Source organism: Musca autumnalis, unplaced genomic scaffold (genome assembly GCF_047663935.1).
Source record: "Musca autumnalis isolate F117 unplaced genomic scaffold, ASM4766393v1 scaffold_2, whole genome shotgun sequence".
Lineage (NCBI taxonomy): Eukaryota > Metazoa > Arthropoda > Insecta > Diptera > Muscidae > Musca > Musca autumnalis.
The window spans coordinates 177,122,216-177,136,902 of NW_027411755.1; the positions used below are offsets into that span (position 1 = coordinate 177,122,216).

A 14,687-nucleotide genomic window follows, 5' to 3' on the forward strand; every position below is an offset into this window, starting at 1 on the left:
AACTGCTTCATTACTAAACCCAAAAGCAACAAGCTGGTTTGTTTATAAAACCATTTTTGAGCATTTTATAAAAATGCGAAAAATAGAATGAAGTGTCAAGGTTCTCCACATAATCGAGTTGTGGATATGATTTAATGTTTGTTTAATTGCAAAACAATTTTAAAAACCATTGAATTCGATTCTTTTTAATTCAATCAGTACACACACATACACAGATTGTGTATATTCCCAATAGAAAATCAAGTCATCCATGACATTTTCGTCGATGATTCGTTGACGAAAGTTCCGAAATTGTCATGTACGACCATACCTTGCATGGTGTCGTGGTAACAAACCGAAAATTCTCAATAGTGCGCTTTGAAACAAATATACACATATTTATAGAAGCGTAAAATTTTTGATTTGTAATAAATGTAAAATGTAAAAAAATATAGATTTCGGAAACCGCGTTCAAGCTACTGTAAAATAAAACGCTTGTGGTATATGGTAAGATTTTCGAATATTTAGTCGATATTCTCAATACATATTCATTTAAAATTATTTCTTTTTGCAGAATCCAAAAATAAAGAGAGGTAGTCCTCTTGTCGGCTCGGGTAAGAAGGGTAGGGAGTGGTAAATCTCGAAGAAAATGGTGGATTGCAGAAAACACGGGATCTAAGTACATTAATTATTTTACTAATTTAATTTGTAAAAACAATTGGTCTGTTCCTGTACTTTTGAAAATGGTAAAACCGGCAAAAGTTGTAAACTGCTCACATATACACTTGTGCTCATACAATTAAGTCACTGAAACCAAAGGACAAACGCAGAAGACAATGTTTTATATTATGAACGAAATATGAAAAACTTTATTATGAAAATAGAAAAAATACACAAATTAACTAAAATAACACATTTCCAATGTATTATATCATAAAATAAACATAATTTCAGAAAAACAAAAAAACAAAATTAACTCAATTTTTCGCTGCTCACATAATTAAGTCACTAGGACGAAAATAGCTTAATCGTCAATTTTCACTATAGAAGCTTAAGTATTGCTAATATTTGGTTCGAAATCCTTTTCGTAGGACGACTTCTGCACATATCTTGCCCATTGAACTGACGAGTGTGGAACATTGCGCAGAGTGATTTTCTACCATTCGTCCTTTATAATTTCCCACAAGAATGCTTTGTTCGCTGGTTTTCTAACTGTGACTGCTCTTTTTATAATACCCCAAAGGTTACCGATGGGGTTTAGGTCCGGTCTTTGTGGTGGCCACTCAAAGGTTTGAATATAATTAGCGACAATCCAGTCCTTTACTACTCGTGAGCAGTGTTTGGGGTCGTTGTTCTGTTGAAATATCCAAGCCAACGGTAAATCATCTGCATAGTCGTTTAATAGATGTTCTTCCAGATATCCCTGTACATAACACCGGTCATTTTACCTTCTATTTGGACAATTGGACCCACGCCGGATGCCGTAAAGCATCCCCATACCATTACAGAAGAACCACCATGCTTAACTGTTTTCTTTGTGTATCTTGTATTTAATTCCCGTAGTGGAGGACGTCTAACATACGGTTTACCATCATTTCCGAACACATTGAATTTAGATTCATCGCTCCAAACGAATAATTCCCAGAATTCGGATCCCTTATGGAGTTACTGCTTAGCAAAGGCCAGTCTTTTTTTAATATTTCTATTTGACACATTGGGTTTACGTCGTGCAATTCTTCCATTCAACGAATTTTCTTTCAAGCGACACGGACAGTTTGTGCCGATATCTTAACTCCATAATATTCCTCCATCTGTGCTCTAATCTCTGTAGATGTGAGAGACGGATCAGGTTTACTCAACATAACCAATTGCCTATCATCAGCTGATGCAGACTTTCTTGGCTTTTTACGGGGTAAATTCTCAAAAGTTCCATGATTTCTAAAATACTGGATCGCATTATTAACTTTTGTACGGGAAAAGTTCAAGACCTCAGCAACAGTTCGTTGTTTTTCGAAGAGTTCCTTTCACAAGGAGTTGAACTCTGTTTCTTACCAATTTTTCTGAGAAGCTTGAAGGAACTGATCTTAAATGTGTTTTTTTTGGTGATGTACTGGCTCGTTTTAAGTAACAGCGATTAAATACCGTTGTAGACAAATACATTTTCACAAAAACGATGACTTACAAAAACAATGACTTAATTATGTGAGCACGGAAAAGTGAGGATGTACCAAAAAAATGTAACGGTGTAGCAAAGCACTAATTTTTTTTTTGTAAACTATGCTCACAATTATTAGAACTCACAACAACAACACTACAAAAAAAGAAAATATGTAAAAATAAGCCGTAATACTTTTATTCAATATTTTCAGATGTCATTATAAAGTGACTTAATTGTATGAGCACAAGTGTAAATTGTATGGTGTCTGAAGTAAAGGAACGCTTTTCGAGTAAAATGTGGTAAAACTTGAAGATTCATGCACGTAAAGGAACAGTGCTTATATATTTTATAAGTAAATAACACATGCCACCATAAACTAAATTGTCTTTAGTTGGGTCATCGATGACTAGTAGCAAGACAGAATCGGTCGAAATACAGGGATTTTAGCCATCTAGCCTTGTCGCCCAATTTGTCGTGCGTGAATACTGGGACACTCGTGTGAAAATGTCATCAACGACCCCAAAGTGCTGTCTGCAAAGAGTCCTCAACGAATAGGAAGTGTCGTGCACGAGTCATCAATGTTGTCTTTCTACTCTGTTGTTTTGAAGTTTTAGGAACACTCGAACATTTTAAACTGACAGGAAGCTTTAGCTGACCATTCTAATTAAACCATGCTCAAAACATTTTAATCGCACAACAACTTTGCAACCAAAAACGCTGTCAAAACCCCATTGAGGATGCTGAGGACAGCAATTGAGGATATATTTTTTACAGTAAAACATTTACGATCCTTTTAAGCAGATCGCAGATTTTTTATGGAAAAGAAAATAATTTTAATTGATAATTATTAAAAATTGTAATTTTAACTCGTGTTGCAAACGCTTAGGCAAAATCCGTCTTTAAATAAATCCTCACGTAATGTGTGTAGGGTACAAACAAAACACTACTGCACAAAGGGAATGAAATGACGTTTCATTCATAATTCTTTTGTTGTTTTCCTTATTTAAATACGTAAATGTTTCAAGCTTACCTGTTGAACATATTTTCAAGGTAGCACAAAAATAAAATAAATAACAAATCTTCTTTGTCTAGGAAACAAAAGGAAGATTGGCTTCGCACTTCACTTTTTAGCACTTTGAGCTTGGAATTCGAATTATGGAATAAAATATTTTTTCGAAATAATTTTATTTTTTTTTTTCAATTCAATTTCTTATTAGAATCACTCCTCATTAACATAAGGCACTGGCCGTCAAACCGCCGATATTTGTTTATTATTCTGAAAATTTCGTTTATGGAAAAACAACTTTTTATTCAAACTTTAATTGCTGGGAAGAGAATCGATTCCTTCAATTGGCACGCTTCAATTGTTCAAAACAAAAATGAAAACAAAACAAACGTAACGAAAACGAAATTTTAAATGCGGAACATATAGCCGGTCGTGCTATTCATTAGAGAGCCGTTTGAAAACTGAAAACTGGCGCGAACGATTTTTGCAACGAAGTATTACCGGCGCAGAATTCTGCTGCTGGCACTGCGAAGCGACTGCACAATTTTATGTAGAAAAATAAGAAGCAACAGTTTTTTTTAGCGCGACTCAGCTAGAAAAACAAAAACAACAATAATCATAGTGACACACTAGCACACAGAGCAGTCAGTCAGACAACTATGCGAAGTCGACGTTGACCATAAAAAGCAAAAGCCGCCCAACTAGAGTTGCCAATTGGACTATCCCAACAAAACCCCCCCATTGCCTAAACACACACACACACGTAATATGTATTTGCATTGAGTCGCATAAAACTTGTGTTATCCCAACATACCATTGCTATCGAAAACGATATCGTTTTTGAATGTTTTTCGCATGATGAAATAATAAGGTGGCGTAAAATGAACAGATGATTGGTTTCAATCTGTCAAATTTTTTGTTATTGTGAATAAATTGTATGAAAACGTAAACAAACATTTTGACATATTGAAGAATTTGTGGCCGAAACAGAGTTGTATTTGTGCTACTTACGTGACCTGTAAAATAGATCTTGGTTTTTCGATAGTTTTGCGGATATTTTATTCGAGAATGACACATGAGAATGAATCAAAAACCATTCACTGGTCGTTAAATTTGTGGCAGTAAAACTTTGTTTTCGAAGTATCGATAATGATATTATTATATATATAATATAAATAATTGTTCCACAAACATCCCAGATGGGACAAGGGTGACTTCTCTCATATCAATGAGTGCACGCCGATTCATATTGGCTCAATGATATGGGACCTACTTTTTATTGGCGAGTCCGAACGGCGTGTCTTACGGCACCACTTGTAGAGAAGTTTTTCATGGCTTAAATACTCAGGAAATGACGCCAGCATTACTGAGGGGGAATTTTGCCACCGTTGAAAATTTGATGTTTGTTGGCCTGGGATTCGAACCGCAGACCTTCTGAGTGCAAGGCGGACGTGCTAACCATTGCACCACGGTGGTGATATTATTAGCGAATCTAAAACAATGGGGAAACATATAATTTGGACATACTTTTACGATTCAAGAAAAAACGGGTTATCATTTCACGATACCGAACATCATTGACTGTTTGCGCTTGACCTGCCTCATTTTCATAAAAAAGGTCCAATGATTCCCAAAAACCACACCACACAGTGACAGGTTGAGGATGCATTTGCTTCTTGTGAATCACTAGAGGATTTTCCTCACCCCAAATGCGACAATTCTGCCTATTGACGAAGCCATCAAGATGGAAATGGGCCTTGTCACTGAAGATGATTTAATCGGCAAAATCAGCATTTTCATGTTGCCTCCAACGAACTCCCTTCGCTGTCCATGGTCAGCTGGCTTCTAACCTCGTACATTCTACTAGCAAACAATAGTTGTGTCTTTTTACTTTTTCAGTAATAATTATTCAGTAACTTCTTTTCAGAGAGTAAGAGAGATTTTGCTCTTGGATACGAAAATAGAGAAAAAAGACAGCATTTAGTAAACTTTAGCAAGATAACAGTTGATAACCAAAACAAAGACATTGGCGCCAAGGCATGAACGAAAAACTAACTCCAAAGCAATGAAAATGTTCTTCAATTCTAAGCAAAATAAATAAAAAATAATATGTATTTATATAAATTTAATAAAATAAAATAATCAATATAGCTGCATTGTAATATTTATAGTATTTTTCCACAAAAATCAGATAAACATTGAGCAGCTGACCATTAGCAGATGATTAAAAAACAGCTGATCGAACTTGCTAAATGTTGCTGGGAAAAATTCTTTCAGCAACTTTTAGCAATTTCTCAGCAAACAACTGTCAAAATTGTTCTCTCACTTCGCTCTCTTTTACTGAACTTTTGTGTAAAAAGACAGCATTTTGTAACATTTCGTAATAATTATTACAAATTATCACGTAAAAAGACATACCTAATAACATTTGTTCAAATGTCAAACAATCGCACTTCGGATGGCGCCAAATTTAAAAATTGCGTTCTAGTTGGAACACTTATTATGTGTGTTCGTTTACTCAAAATTGTTACTGTATGTTGTTCGTTTACTCTACAGTACAATGCAAAAGACCTCAGCCGATTTCAAGAAGTTACTGAACTTGTACAAATTGTTGAGTAAACGAACACACCTATTATAATTCAGTGTTCGAAATGCAAAAAAAACATAAGTAATTCAAGGTACATATTAAATAGTAATACGAATAAAATTATGAGCGGAAAAAGTAAGATTATGCAAATTTAAAATTCTTCATCTTCTCTTTCAGATTCATTGATCCTTTGCTTTTTCATTTGCCATTTCGCGGTGTTCACAAGCCTATCATGAGCGTATTGAAAATGTTTTTGCGATATCCCGTCAAAATCCGAAACATCCAGGAGAAATCGTTCATTAAAAGCAACTTAAAATTAAAAAAAATGTGTTTAAATTATTATTTTAAATGGACTTAATATAAATACAGTTTGTCAAGTAATTGTTTTCGAACCAAGAAAACTAACATATTTCTGTATTAATTTATGAAAAATGACTGATAATTGTGATAAAAATGTCGGGTTTTTTGCAAAAAGTAGTTGGTCGACTTATTTAAGACAAGATAGGATGAATAAATAAAAAATTAACCCACGTAGTCCAACAAAAAGTAACGAAAACCAATAACTACATGTAATGCAAGTTGTCAAATAAATGTTTTCGAAATGTAGTGAAGTTCCGAAATATCCCATATTTTTGGCAAATTCTTAAAAATCAGGACAATTTATGAATGTTATTCTTAAATAGGGTTAACTACTAACAAGTATCAACAATATTAGGCATAGCATGTCCCTACTAGGAGGGTTACCATATGGACCAAGGCAGTACCAGGTCATATTACATGTAAACAGGGTCCTATAGGTCTTATACTGGGAATATCTGAAAATTAAGGCGTTTTACGAGTTTTTAGTTCACGATGATGGACTGCCATCAAATACAATAAATATTACCTACAGAATATTTAGATCAGAAGGGTTGCCATATCGACTAAAAAGGTACCATGTTATATAAACAGTGAACGAGGCCATCTGGGCCCAGAAAAGGGCACCGAAGTTTGTTTTTTTACTTAAAATTAATTAAGAGATAATGGCATTTCACTAAATAATCGGAAATATCGCAGTAGGAGACCAATATTGATTAGAAATGTATGGGGTAAACATATCGACAATTTTCAGAAATGCATACTCCGACCTATTAGACACATTTCGCGTACTCTGCAGTACTACTGTAGTACATTTTTAAAGGGAAAATTATGTTGATGGGTAAATAATGCTTCAGTATTAGCATGGAAGCAAAAAAACTTAGAGAATTTCTCTGAACTGGCTATAAACAGTTGAAATCGGAGGTCTATTAAAAATAAGCATAGACTGACAATATCTTATATATGCATTTCTAATTGTTCTGTAGGTAATATTTATTGTAATTGATGGCAGTCCATCCTGGTGAACTAAAAAAACTCCTAAATCACCTTAGTTTTCAGATATTCCCGGTATAAGACCTATAGGACCCTGTTTACATGTAATATGACCTGGTACTCCCTTGGTCCATATGATAGCCCTCCTAGTAGGGATATTATATGCCTAATATTATTGATACTTATTAATAGTTAACCCTTTTTAAGAATAACATTCATAAATTGTCCTGATTTTTAAGAATTTGCCAAAAATATGGGATATTTCGGAACTTCACTACATTTCGAAAACATTTATTTGACAACTTGCATTACATGTAGTTATTGGTTTTCGTTGCTTTTTGTTGGACTACGTGGGTTAATTTTTTATTTATACATCCTATCTTGTCTTTAGTAAGTCTACCAACTATTTTCTCCAAAAAACCCGACATTTTTATCCCAATTATCAGTCATTTTTCATAAATTAATATAGAAAAATGTTGGTTTTCTTGGTTCGAAAACAATTACTTGACAAACTGTATACTTACTCCGAATTGCGGTCGTTATCTCTTATGGAAATTTTAGTAGCTGTTCCACGCCAAGAAAACTTTTCTGCCAGGTCATCGGAGAAAATTTTCCTCCAAGAGTTTCTAAAAAAATGTTCAAAAGATTTCTCCCCAGCAAAAAAAGTCCTCCCGAAATCATTGGTTTCGTAAGGGATTTTTGGCAGCAGTAGCTACTCTCAAACCCCCTTTCTTCTCCATTATTTTTACAAAGGCATGTCGCACTCAGTTTGTAGTGTAAGAATCTAAGTTCTTTTTAATAAAACGACGACCGTATTGTTGAACAATTGAATCAAGAATAAATTTATTTTTCCATATTTTTTCAGTATCCATAAATTATATTTCATGGATTCCTTTTCCCACAATAATTTTATGAAATGTATTTATGTAAGTGCCTTTAGCTCGGCCACGCTCCTCTGCACACGTCCTCGTGATGCATCTGTAAATAAATGTATATTATTATGGGAGTTCCATATTAAATAAATAATGTTAATCCTCGGCTTCTGCGTTAAATAATATATATCATATATATAATATATATCATATAACTTAATTTTGTCTGCCGATACAATACCTTCGTATGGCTTTCGAGATCTTTTCGATCCTGGCATATCTCTTACAACATATCTATCATTTCCCAAATATTTAACTATCTGAAATGGCCCACAAAATTTAGGAAGAAGCTTTCGACATCCTTCTGTTACTCTTGACCTTTTAACAAGTACTAACTGACCCTTCTCATAAGTTAAACCCTCTTTCCTCTTCTGATCAAACTTTCGTTTCTGGTATTCTTGCATTTTGTCTATCGAACTTTTCGCTTGATCATGATCTGAGAATAACATTTGTTAGGGTATTTTCTGAAATTTCATTACTCAAATAAGCACCATCTTTTCCTGTTGGTAAGAAACCAAATAAAAGCTCATTTGGAATTTTCCCAGTTGATTTGTTGATAGTGGAATTAATTCCCCACTGCAAATTACTTATGCATTCATCCCATTGAGTTTCATCTTCAGTGGATGCACATATTGCAGATAGGATTGTTCTGTTATACCTTTCCGCCTGACCATTTGCACGAGGTGTTGCTGTTGCATTATGGATAACTTTTATTCCACAATCATTGATGACAATTCGTCTCGGTACACCAAAAATCTTAATAAAGTCTTCTAAAAATTTTATGACATGCTCCACTTTAGTTGTCGGCACCGCTCTTAGCTGTACATATTTTGAAAATCCATCCACCATTACAATAAGATACATATTTCTTCTTCTGCTTGGAGTGAATGGTCCCATATGGTCAATGTGAACTGTATCAAATGGAACTTTTGCTTTTTCTACTGGATGTAGCCCACCAACTTGCTTTCCCGAAGGTGATTTGTTGTAAGAACATGGCAAACAACATGCAATGTATCGGTTAACATAACGTCTCATATTAGCAAACCAATATTTATTACTTATAGCCGAGATAGTTTTATCAAGAGAAAAGTGTCCTATCTTATCATGATGATTATATACAATTTTCCTCCTGCATGTCTTTGGAACAACCCATTTCAATCCTTTTTCAGTTCTTGAATCTTTGCATGCAATTCATCCCTTGTCGCATTGGTATCACCCACGGAATTTTCTGCAATTATAACGGAATTTGCAGAAACACGAGATCCAATTTGGTTTCTGCCTCGGTTTTGAGTTCTCGACTGCATCCTGCTTTCTCTTCTCAATTAGGGTTGAATAAAATAGCTTAAAAATTTTTCAGGGTATTGATTTCTGCGATCCCACCGCTGCTTTTGTAAGAATCTAAGTTCTTTTTAATAAAACGACGACCGTATTGTTGAACAATTGAATCAAGACTAAATTTATTTTTCCATATTTTTTCATTATCCAAAAATTATATTTCATGGATTCCTTTTCCCACAATAATTTTATGAAATGTATTTATGTAAGTGCCTTTGGTAGTTATTTTATGGCCACTAGAATAACTACTTATTCTGTGGCCACTAGAAGTTGAAAAGTAAGGTGAAAAAATTCTATTTTTAGACAGTTGATGTAGAGAAATTGTTTCTAATTTCATCACACATCTTACTTTTATTTTACTTTATTTTATTTCGCTGTCTGTCCGAATTGAACCCACGAACCCTCTGATTTCTAGCCAAAGACACTACACACTATAGGTGTGTACGATAACCCAATAATTTGTACAAATTCGTACAAATTATTGCTGAATGCTGTTCGATAACAAAATTATCCAGCAAAAGAGAGCGAGTTTGGAGAGATTTTTGGAGAGTTTTGTGACTGAGAACTTGCAAATTTTTGCTGGGAAAATTTGTCCCGCAAAAATTTGCAAGTCTGATCAGCTGATTTGAAAACATTTGTTTTGTTTTATTTTTTATTCTTGTTTGGCGAAAACAAAATTAAACATTGAAATATAAAAAAATTAAACATCAAAAGCTGAAAAATATAAAAAAATCATGGAAAACAAGAACATCAAATTGATGCAAAAACTTTTCTTCTTCTTTTTCAAAACAGTTGATTCCTTGCAAGTTTTTACAAATTGTTGTTCGATAACTTTCTGCAATTTTTCTTGCTTGAGAGAGTAAAATTCACTGAGAGAGGTTGCTGGAATTGACTGAGTAATTTTTGCTGGGAAAGTTATCGTACACACCTTATGCCACGCACACGAATATTATGGGTTGCTTAAGAACTTAAATGTGCAATGCACATGTGCACCACGAACTGTTATTTTTTAATTAAAAAAAAAACTCGCGTGCCGACGGTGAGCGTTGAACACACAACCCTAGGATTTATAGTCGGACACACACTCTCTGTGCCACCGTCGTCATTACTTTGTGAGGAGTAAAGTAAGTAGGTTTACCTTGTAAATTTTTTAATAAGTAACCCATTACTTTTCAGATTACTTGTAATGCGAAAAGAAGCTTTTTTACATTACTTTGTAAAGGGTAACGTAATGACTACCGGATCCAAATTTTTGCTGGGTCTGGTGTTCAGCAAAGTTCTTGAATCTGAAATTAAGCGACATTCTCAATTTCCAATATTGTTTTAGAATTTTCGAATTACTTACAAATGTTTTGAATGTTTCTTCATAATGTCATTTACTCAAAAAATCTGTAGTTGTCGCTTGCTTCCCTAATGTCAAATTATAAAGGAATGCCAGAGCCTCCTAAAGGAGAACGCAGGCGGATTTGCAAATAGGCTCTGGCATTGCTTTATAATTTGACATTTGGGGAATCAAGCGACGATTGATTCTGTTCTGGCCTGTACATCTTTTAGAAAATTGAGAATCTTTTCTGCCAACAATATTAGTAAGTTATTAGCAGCCTGATTACTATTATTGTTTACAGAAACCCAACTCGCTAAACGTTCTTCGAAGTCTGAAGGCTCGACATCAATCGAATCTTCGGGCAATATGTGCCCACAGCTTGCAGGGACGTAAACCCGCGCCAGATGCTCTTCACCGACAGGAGACTCAATGGGTTCATCTAGCAGTATGTTCCCGCTTGCCTACTGTTCAAAAATAATATAACTTTCGAATTTTTGTGGCGAACATTCGAAAAACTTCGGCAACTGGTGTGATGGGATGTTTGATATTGTTTTTTTCATTTTAGGTTTGGGGATGTGCGATATCAAATCAGCTCCATCAACAGTCATAACAATATCGTTAAACACATTTTGTTCGATATAATCCCACCACTCAAAAAGTGGTTGGCTGGATTGTGTTAACACCACAGGCAACAATTTACGCACTTATGAAAATACTTTAGTTATTTTTGTTAAAAGGCAAAATGACTTAATTCACAAAACGAATAAAACTCATTTTACACTTGCACATGAAGGCATCGGCACATACGGTCCGTTGAGTGCCGCGTTACAACAATGATTTCTATATTTGCACCCCAAGTCTTATGCCACACGCTGAAACCTGCACTAAAAACTTTCCCATTTTATAGGGGTTTTAAGATCAATTTACTGACTACACATGGTATAAGTAAAGAGGTAGATTTAAATGAAAAAAATGTATAGAACCCTTGTTTTTATTGAATTCCTAAAACTTCAAAATAAAAGCAACAAGTGGGTTTGTTTACAATGCATTTTTTGAGCATTTTATAAAAGACGCGAAAAATGAATGAAGAGTTAAGTTTTCTCCACATAATCGAGTTGTGAATATGATAAACTGATTGTTTCAATGCAAATCTCACCAATTTCTTCCATGCAAATGGTCTAAAAACAATTTTAAAAATCATTGAGTTCGATAGTTTTTAAAATTGTTTGGCATATTATTCAAACACCACACACACATACACAGTTTGTCTATATTGTTTTGAAGTTTTAGGCATACTCGAATGAAAAAATTTAAATTGACATAAAGCTTTGGCTAACCTTTCTTATTAAACCATGTGACTACAGTAATTTAATAAAATTTCCCTAGTATGGAACTCAATCTAAGAGCGCATAATTTCATGAAATTTATTTCGCCGTTTGGCAAGGGGCCAAGTGCTGATGGCTAGGGACATGAAGATTGTAGCTTTGTCCCATGGTTTAATAAGAAAGGTTAGCTAAAGCTTTCTGTCAATTTAATTTTTCTCTTTCGACCGTTCCTAAAACGTCAAAACAAAATACACAATCTCTGTATGTGTGTGTGCTGTTTGAATAATATGCCAAACAATTTTAAAAACAATCGAATTCAATGATTTTTAAAATTGTTTGTAGAACATTTGTATAGAAAAAATTAGTCAGATTTGCATTGAAACACACATTTTATCATATCCACAACTCGATCATGTGGAGAAACCTTGACACTTTATTCATTTTTCGTTTTTTCATAAAATGCTTAAAAATGATGTTGTAAACAAACCCAATTGTTGCTTTTGTGTTTACTAATTTTTACGTTTTAGGAATTCATGAAAAACAAGGGTTCTACAGATTGTTTTCATTTAAATCTTCCTTTTTACTTATACCATGGCTTTGTCCCAGAACTAAAAGTTTTTACAAATTTTACCACTTTTACACATTTTACCCGAAAACCCGTTCACGTACACAAAAAAGTTGTAAAATACATCTTTGTGTTTATTTCAGCTTGAGTCCATATTTTGTTGTAATTCAATTGTTTGAATAACAACAAAATATTTTAAAGTGGACATGAAATTGATTAGTTGCGAGGAAAGGTAGGGGATACTATAGTTTAAGTTGTCACCAAACAACTTCATCAGTTCCCTTTTTCGCCGACTCTGTATCGATAAACAGGTCAATAAAGCCATCTAGCAAATTAAGTCGATGGTCAGACTAGCACGATTTCAACATGGCGACGTCAAGTTTATAGGCGAGGGGTATGAAGTAGTGAAACCCATGTACATGGTTTTCTGTGTTTGTTATGTTGCCTCTTCTTGTTTTTCGTTGCAAGATTTTTCTTCCATTTTCTTTCATTTTTATTATCTCAAGCAAACGTTAACAACAAAACAAACATAAAAAGATTTAATAAAAACATTTAATTAATGAAATAGTGAAAATTGAACTATTAACATTAATTTAATTATTAATGTTAATAATTTTGGGTTGTTTTTTGGTTTATTTATGTCTTTTTTTGTTTTTACTGGTATGAGAAAAACAAAAAACGCGAATGGTAAAATAAAGAGGACACGCAAAAATCTTAAATTTCACGTTATCGTGTGTGGACACTAACGAAACTTTAAAAGAAACTTTAACGAAATTGGTTTCAAGAAACCTTGCTAGTCTGACCATCGACTAAATAAAATGAGAAATTTGCTGTATGGCCCTAAAGCTGTTTACCCTACAATTTGAGTCGAACTAAAGAATTTCATGTCCATTCATATCCACTTTAAAATATTTTGTTGTTATTCAAACAATTGAATTACAACAAAATATGGACTCAAGCTGAACACAAAGATGTAAAATCCTGCAGTCCAACAATAAAAAACGCCAACAACAATAATAGGCATCAGCACGGCCTTGTTGACCAATGCGTAATGCAAAAACAACTTTCTTGTTGTTTTTACCCCCGCTTATTGAAGCAACATTCCTATGATCGTATTCTTTGCGAAGCAAAGACGACATAAAAACAATGGTGCATAGTCGATGGTCAGACTAGCAAGGTTTCTTGAAACCAATTTCGGTAAAGTTTCTTTTCAAGTTTCGTTAGTGTCCACACACGTTAACGTGAAATTTATAATTTTTGCATGTCCTCTTTATTTTACCATTCGCGTTTGTCGTGTTTCTCATACCAATAAAAACAAAAAAAGACATAAATAAACCAAAAAACAACATAAAATAATTAACATTAATAATTAAATTAATATTAATAGTTAAATTTCCACTATTTAATTAATTAAATGTTTTTATTAAATCTTTTTATGTTTGTTTTGTTGTTAACGTTTGCTTGAGAAAATAAAAATGAAAGAAAATGGAAGAAAAAATCTTGCAACGAAAAACAAGAAGAGGCAACATAACAAACACAGAAAACCATGTACATGGGTTTCACTACTTCATACCCCTCGCCTATAAACTTGACGTCGCCATTTTGAAATCGTGCTAGTCTGACCATCGACATATGAAATTCTTTAGTTCGACTCAAATTGTAAGGTAAACAGCTTTATGGCCATACAGCAAATTTCTCATTTTATTTAATTTGCTAGATGGCCTTATTGACCTGTTTATCGATACATCGATACAGAGTCGGCGAAAAAGGGAACTGATGAAGTTGTTTGGTGACAACAGAAACTATAGTATTCCCTACCCTTCGCCCGCAACTAATCAGTTTCATATCCACTTTAAAATATTTTGTTGTTATTCAAACAATTGAATTACAACAAAATATGGACTCATGCTGAAATAAACACAAAGATGTAAAATTCTGCAGTCCAACAATAAAAAACGCCAACAAAGTTGTAAAATGTTCAAAAATGGCGCTGAATGACGCTCTCTTATACGACGCTCATATAGATGTGGCATGCGCTAACGACGTGAATACACTGTAGAATGTGACCTCTAGAGTTTTGGGGCAGTTTGTGGTCAGAAGTCTGCTACCGACGACGATGACATGAC

At 33.9% G+C, this 14,687-nt stretch overlaps 1 protein-coding gene and 1 long non-coding RNA gene across 2 annotated transcripts in view; one reads left to right on the top strand and one right to left on the bottom strand.

Moving 5' to 3' along the window:
* The window catches only part of LOC141394910 (ATP-binding cassette sub-family G member 1), a 127,228-nt gene extending 123,432 nt beyond the window's left edge, over positions 1–3,796 (bottom strand). The window contains exon 1 of the mRNA XM_073970070.1: positions 3,168–3,796. The gene's annotated coding sequence lies outside the window, so the exon portion shown is untranslated. The remainder of the gene's footprint in view (positions 1–3,167) is intronic.
* The window catches only part of LOC141394917 (uncharacterized), a 146,027-nt gene extending 140,059 nt beyond the window's left edge, over positions 1–5,968 (top strand). The window contains exon 3 of the long non-coding RNA XR_012410519.1: positions 5,908–5,968. This is a non-coding gene — a long non-coding RNA (uncharacterized lncRNA). The remainder of the gene's footprint in view (positions 1–5,907) is intronic.
* The last annotated feature ends 8,719 nt before the right edge of the window (positions 5,969–14,687 follow it).